This window comes from Herpailurus yagouaroundi, unplaced genomic scaffold (genome assembly GCF_014898765.1).
Source record: "Herpailurus yagouaroundi ecotype Mexico unplaced genomic scaffold, PumYag 530, whole genome shotgun sequence".
Taxonomy (NCBI): Eukaryota; Metazoa; Chordata; class Mammalia; order Carnivora; family Felidae; genus Herpailurus; species Herpailurus yagouaroundi.
In genome coordinates, this window is record NW_024412747.1 from 7,899,770 (window position 1) to 7,905,769 (window position 6,000).

Here is a 6,000-nt window from a genome sequence, read left to right on the forward strand (position 1 = left end):
CTGAAGTTCAAGGGAGAGACCAAGGCTAAAGATACATTTCTAGAAGGCATCCGTGTATGTAGATGGCATTTAAAGCCACGAGAGGAAAGAGGTCATCTAGGCAACGAGTGCAGGTACAGAAGAGATGGATGGGCTGGCTGCTTGCTGCTGGGTTAGCAGGCAACTTTGGTATAGCCACAAATTTCTCCTCCCACCAGAGCAGAAATATTCTTGGAAATATTGTGAGTTTTGTAAATATACCAAGACTTGTAAATCACTTAGCTGAATTTATTCCCAAACTTATTATGTCAGTTCCATAATTCTAACATTCAAGTGCACATTAGAAAAACTGATTAATACTCATTTAAAGTAAGACCCGTTTCTTTGAAAGTTTTAGATATCTTCAACAATGACAAATGCCAAAAAAAATTAAGATTTTATTTTTTAAGTAATCTTTATGCCCAACATGGGGCTCGAACTCACAACCCCAAGATCAAGAGTTGCATGCTCTACAGGCTGAGTCAGCCAGGTGCCCCTAAAAATATTTTAATAAAAAAATTTAATTCTGTAGAACTAGGTATAAGTAGGATAACTATAGGAGATTCGGAAAAAATGAAAATCTGGATAAATTCTGTTCAAAATGCTTCTCAGTGTTTGTCTCTTGCTGTAGTTTCAAGAACTAAAACTGGAAATTAAAAGTATGTAGTTTGTGCAAGAAAGGTGACAGGAACCACCCATCAGTGGGTCTATATTCAAAGGAAGGGCCTTGACCTTACATCGCCTTAAATGGTTGTGTAACCACTGCTTTTCTGGGTGGAAAAGAAAGTTAATAGCAAACTGTTGGGAATTGTCACCCACATTTCCCACTTCCCCTTACCTATATGCCTCAGTTTGCAAGACAGTGAAGAATAAAATGCAGGACAGTGTTATATTACTTAAAAATTCAGCATTTTGGGGCACCTGGGTGGCTCAGTCTGAGTGTCCAACTTCGGCTCAGGTCATGATCCCGCGGTTCGTGAGTTCGAGCCTGGCGCTGGCTCTGTGCTGACAGCTCAGAGCCTGGAGCCTGCTTCAGATTCTGGGTCTCCTCCTCTCTCTGCCCCTCCCATGCTCATGCTCTGTCTCTCTCTGTCTCTCAATAATAAATAAACGTCAAGAAAAAAATTTTTTTTTAAATTCAGCATTTTGTTACAGCAGAGGTGACTCAGGAATGCACCACTGGGGAAACAAAGCCAAATGTTCAGAACTTCCTCTCCCACTGCCTCTCCTCCAGGAAGCCAGGCTGCCTGGCAAAGTCCTATGCTTGGGCTAGAAATTTGTGAGCTCCGGGGAGGGTTAAAGGAGCATTCAGAAAAAGATCGCAGCAGATGGGGGCAGCCACTGGTTCCATCATTCACAACTGGATTTCTTTCTTTTACTTTGGCTTGTCTTTGAGTACATTCTTTAGTGTAATCAGAGAAAATGGATATTTAAAATTTTAGTTAATCCTCACATCAACATGTCTACAATGTTTAAAATTCAGAAAGTTAATGTTTAGTCATCACATGTAAACAGTGTCTCCTAACAACTTCACTGGAAATCCCCAGGATGTTAATTTATACTCATGACTCCATTATCACCTTCCAAGAGCTATTTCAGGAACCAGATTTGGCAAAGCCCCAAGATCACTACAAAATTTTTGCAAAATGTCCTCGTGATTTTTTGGGTTATATAATTTTTAAATTGTGGCAAAATATGCATCACAAAATTCACCATTTTAACCATTTTTAAGTTTACAGTTCATTACTTTGCAACCAATCTCCAGAGTCTGTCATACCCATTAAACAACAACTCCCTCTTTTCCCCTCCCTCTAGCCACCAGCAACCTCTAGTTTCCACTTTCTGTCTCTATGAGTTTGACTCCTCTAGGTGCCCCGTGTAAGTGAGATCATACAGTTTTTGTCCTTTTGTAACTGGTTTACTTCACTTAACGTGATGTTTTTAAGGTTCATCTATGTGTAGCATATAACAGAATTTCCTTCCTTTTTAAAAAAATGTTTATTTATTTAGCGAGCGAGAGCAGGAGGGGCAGAGAGAGAGGGAGACACACACACACACACACACACACACACACACACAAAGGTGCACCCAGCATTAGTGGGGGAGGGGCAGAGAAAGATGGAGAGAATCCCAAGCAGGCTCTGCGTTGCCAGCACAGAGCCCAACTCAGGGCTCAAACCCATGACCTGTGAGATCATGACCTGAGCTGAAACCAAGAGTCAGACTGCTTAACCGACGGAGCTACCCAGCTGCCCCCAGAATTTCCTTCCTTTTTAAAGCTGAGTAATCCTCCTTGTATGTGTATAACACATTTTATGAATCCATTCATCTGTCTGTGGACACCTGTGTTGCCTCCACCTTTTGGCTATTATGAATAATGCTGCTATGAACACAGGTGCACAAATATCTCTTTGTGTGCCTGTTTTCAATTATCTTGGGTATATTATTATAATTTTCATACAATTTCTATGTGTATAATTTTTAACCTCACCTCATTATTATATTCTATATTATTTTGTGTAATGGGAATTACAGAGTTGTAAGGGACTTTATAGATCTAGCCCAACTCTCTCATTTTTCACGTGAAGAAACTAACATCCAGCAGGCTTTAGTACATAAGGTCCCACAGTTAGTTTGCAGCAGAACTGAGACTAGACCCCAAGCCTCTGAACCCCTAGTTCAGAGAGGTGGCTCTCATACAGGCCCCCCCTGTGGCCACATGATGGGAACATCCGTCCCCTCTTTTGCTTGAATTTAAAAGTTGTTAAAGACAGTCTTATATTCTCCCACCTACTGTCTTACTAGTTATTTGAAAAACTGGGCAAAGTTGCACTGCCTGTACCTAAATTAATGCTGTTTATCTCTGGAAAAGAATTAACCAGCAACTAGCAATGCACGTGCCTCCCCAAGGCTGGCTTTTAGAATCGAAAACAAGATGCCCAAAGCAGATATGCTACAAGAAATGTGTTGTGACCGGCTATTTGTGATGGCAAATGCTCAAGGAGGGAAAAAGAAATTCTAAATTCCCACTAGAGGCTGGCAGAGGTACGCTGGAGTTTGTAGGAGCTGACTGTCCACACCTCTCTCCAATTCCAAGTTCAGTGACATCGCTTTGGTAGCTTGAAGTCAGCCATGTTGGAAGTATTTATACCACAAAAACTGGGAAATGCTACGGATTGCACCCAGATTCTCACCAAGAGCTGGTTGTTAAGCATTTATCAGCACACTACTGTTGCCAGGGACTATGCTCAGAATTACGGGGGATGGGGGAGACAGTGTTACATAGTCAAGCTTATAATTGATGAACTTTAATAATTTAATCATATAAAGCAAATAATTTATTCTTATTATACTTGTTATAGTTGTTCCTCAGATGTAAAACAACAAAACTATCATCTGTCTCCAGGAATACTGTATTAAAGTAGTTTATTAAGCATGAGTCCAAGAAGGGGGGAACCTCATGTATATACTTGCCTGGAACATCACATCCAATTTGCATCAAGTATAAGACTTCAAAATGCAAGAAGCCAACAATGTAGCATATGGAGAGATGACATTTTATTCTGAGAAGAATGGAATGTACATACCTAGGGCACAGATTGATTACGGAGGCAAGGGATATGGGGGGACTTGACTTTACCATGCCACTCAGACACCTTCCTAAAACGCCCCAAAGAAATGATGAGGAATTTAAGAATGTGTAATGCTTTCTCAGAGGCTAATACGGTCATTACAATCCAGGTGCAGAGAGAGAGCTCGATGGAAGTTGTGGAAGCAGTCACAGGTGACCACAGTGGCCAGATTAAGGTAAGTCTGAAATGGAACATGGCAACAGATCTAGCATTTCTGGGAGTGAAACACCAAGAAAACCCAAATGGAGCCAATTAGAACTTACAAGTTCCTTGGGCCAAATTACAGTGTCTAGACTGGTCACCCTGATGACTATGGAGTCTGAATCAAGCATAATTTTCGTTATCAATGAAGTTGTTACCTACTCCCTTACTCATTCTTGCAGGGTGGATGGTTTAGAAAACCAAGGGTTATGACAATTCAAAGAAGTGATAAATGACAATCTTTCCACCAGATCTACCACATTTGATGTCCACATATATAAGAACATGAACGTCCTTTCTCCTCATCTTCAATCTTCTTAAGTCTGTTGACCATCTTCTATAATATCTCTTAAATATAGTGCCAAGAATATAGTTGCCCCTAACTGTTGGTTGTTTAATTAAAAAAATTAAGGGATCCCTTTCTTTCCATTGCCCCCAACACTAACCAAGATCAGGCAGAAATGAACATAATTTAGTAACAATGGTGTTTAGGCATGTAGTGAGTTAAAAAGACAGAGGTGGAGTTTCTCTCCTCAAAGAGCGTAGGGTCCATAAAAAGCTGTGAACCTACTATAGCAAAAGCTGTATCCTTGGTCTTCTTTTCTTTGGTCTCTTCCTACTTCAACCCATACTGCACGTGCTATTAGTTTCATCATCCTGAAATACCCCTTTGATCACATCACCCACCCAATTATCTCAGTGGTACTCCTGTATTGGTAACATAGAGTCCAAACTCCTCAGACCAGCCATAGCAGTCAGATTAGTCCAGGTCAATTCCGCTTTGAAGCTCTCTGGTGTTGCCTATGACTGTGGTATATAAAATCCCACTCCATCCAAACTGATTTTATCGCTGCTTATTAAACACATCCTGTGCCTCTTCTACTCCTTTGAAATATACCTCTTCCCCTACAAATGCCCTCCCCATTCATTTTTCAGATCCAAATCCTTTCTGCATTTCAAAGTCCTGTTCAAATTAAACCTTATCTGTAGGGTCTTGTGTTAACCTCATAGATGAGGCCCATTCATTCATTCGACAATACATATTCAGTCTTCACTGAGTACAAAGAGCTATACTCAGTGCTAGAGACACATTCCCCTCTCTGAACTTTCATTATCTTTTTTTCATATATCACCTTCTTTTAACAATAACTATCTGCTGCCTATAGCATCTATTTTATTGTTTTATTTTAAAATAGAAACTGAGTTTTTATTATTGGATCCTCTATAACACCTGGAAAGATGCCTTACATGTAATAAATTCTTAAGTAATTATTGACTTGATGTGAAATAGAAATTCTGGTCCTATTTAATCTTGCCCCTACCCAATGAATGTCTATAAACTTATTAAAAATTTAATGAACTGATTTAAACCTCCCTAATTAAAGAATATTATGATATATCTCTGTCTTGTTTTGTCATTTCAAGGAAGATTATTTATAGTGTCTATGGAAATAGCTGATATCTGTTCTTTTCTCAAAGGGAACAATACATTCTGGAGGGTGAAAATCCATCCTTGTTCTCACAATGGCCAGTTTGAAGTCCTTAAAGCTTAGGGTTTTAGCACCTACCACAACTTGTTCCAGTATTATATGTTGCCTCATGTCTGGTGAACCCTGTACTCTATAAGTTAGGTTAAAAATGAGTTTTCAGAGTTTACTTAGTTGCTTAGAAGACAACATACTGTGAAACTTTGAAAATATTACTAAATAAGTTAAAGACAGACAGGGAGGCAAACCATAAGAAACTCTCAAATACAGAGAACAATTTGAGAGTTACTGGAGGGGAGGTGGGTGGGGGGCTGGGCTAGATGGGGGATGGGCATTATGAAGGGCACTTGTTGGGATGAGCACTGGGTGTCACATGTAAGAGATGAATCACTGGCTTCTACTCCTGAAACCAATACTGCACTGCATGTTAACTAACTTGGATTTAAATAAATAATAAAAGCTAGGATTAAATTTGGGAAATAAAGAAAGAACACGTTTGGAGAAAATAATGTTATTTCGATGTATAGCTCAATACACAGGTACAGTATTTTAAATCCCATATTTAAATGGTTTCTATATTTGTAATACAAAGAGTTGATTTTAGCAAGAAATGTAATACAAGTACAATTCTACAATAACCATTTGTTACGGTGTTCTTGAAA

At 39.3% G+C, this 6,000-nt stretch overlaps 1 long non-coding RNA gene across 1 annotated transcript in view; it reads left to right on the forward strand.

Annotated features, from left to right (window-relative positions):
• The window catches only part of LOC121023250 (uncharacterized), an 83,626-nt gene that overhangs the window by 58,378 nt on the left and 19,248 nt on the right, over window positions 1-6,000 (forward strand). The window contains exon 2 of the long non-coding RNA XR_005787323.1: window positions 3,760-3,825. This is a non-coding gene — a long non-coding RNA (uncharacterized LOC121023250). The remainder of the gene's footprint in view (window positions 1-3,759; window positions 3,826-6,000) is intronic.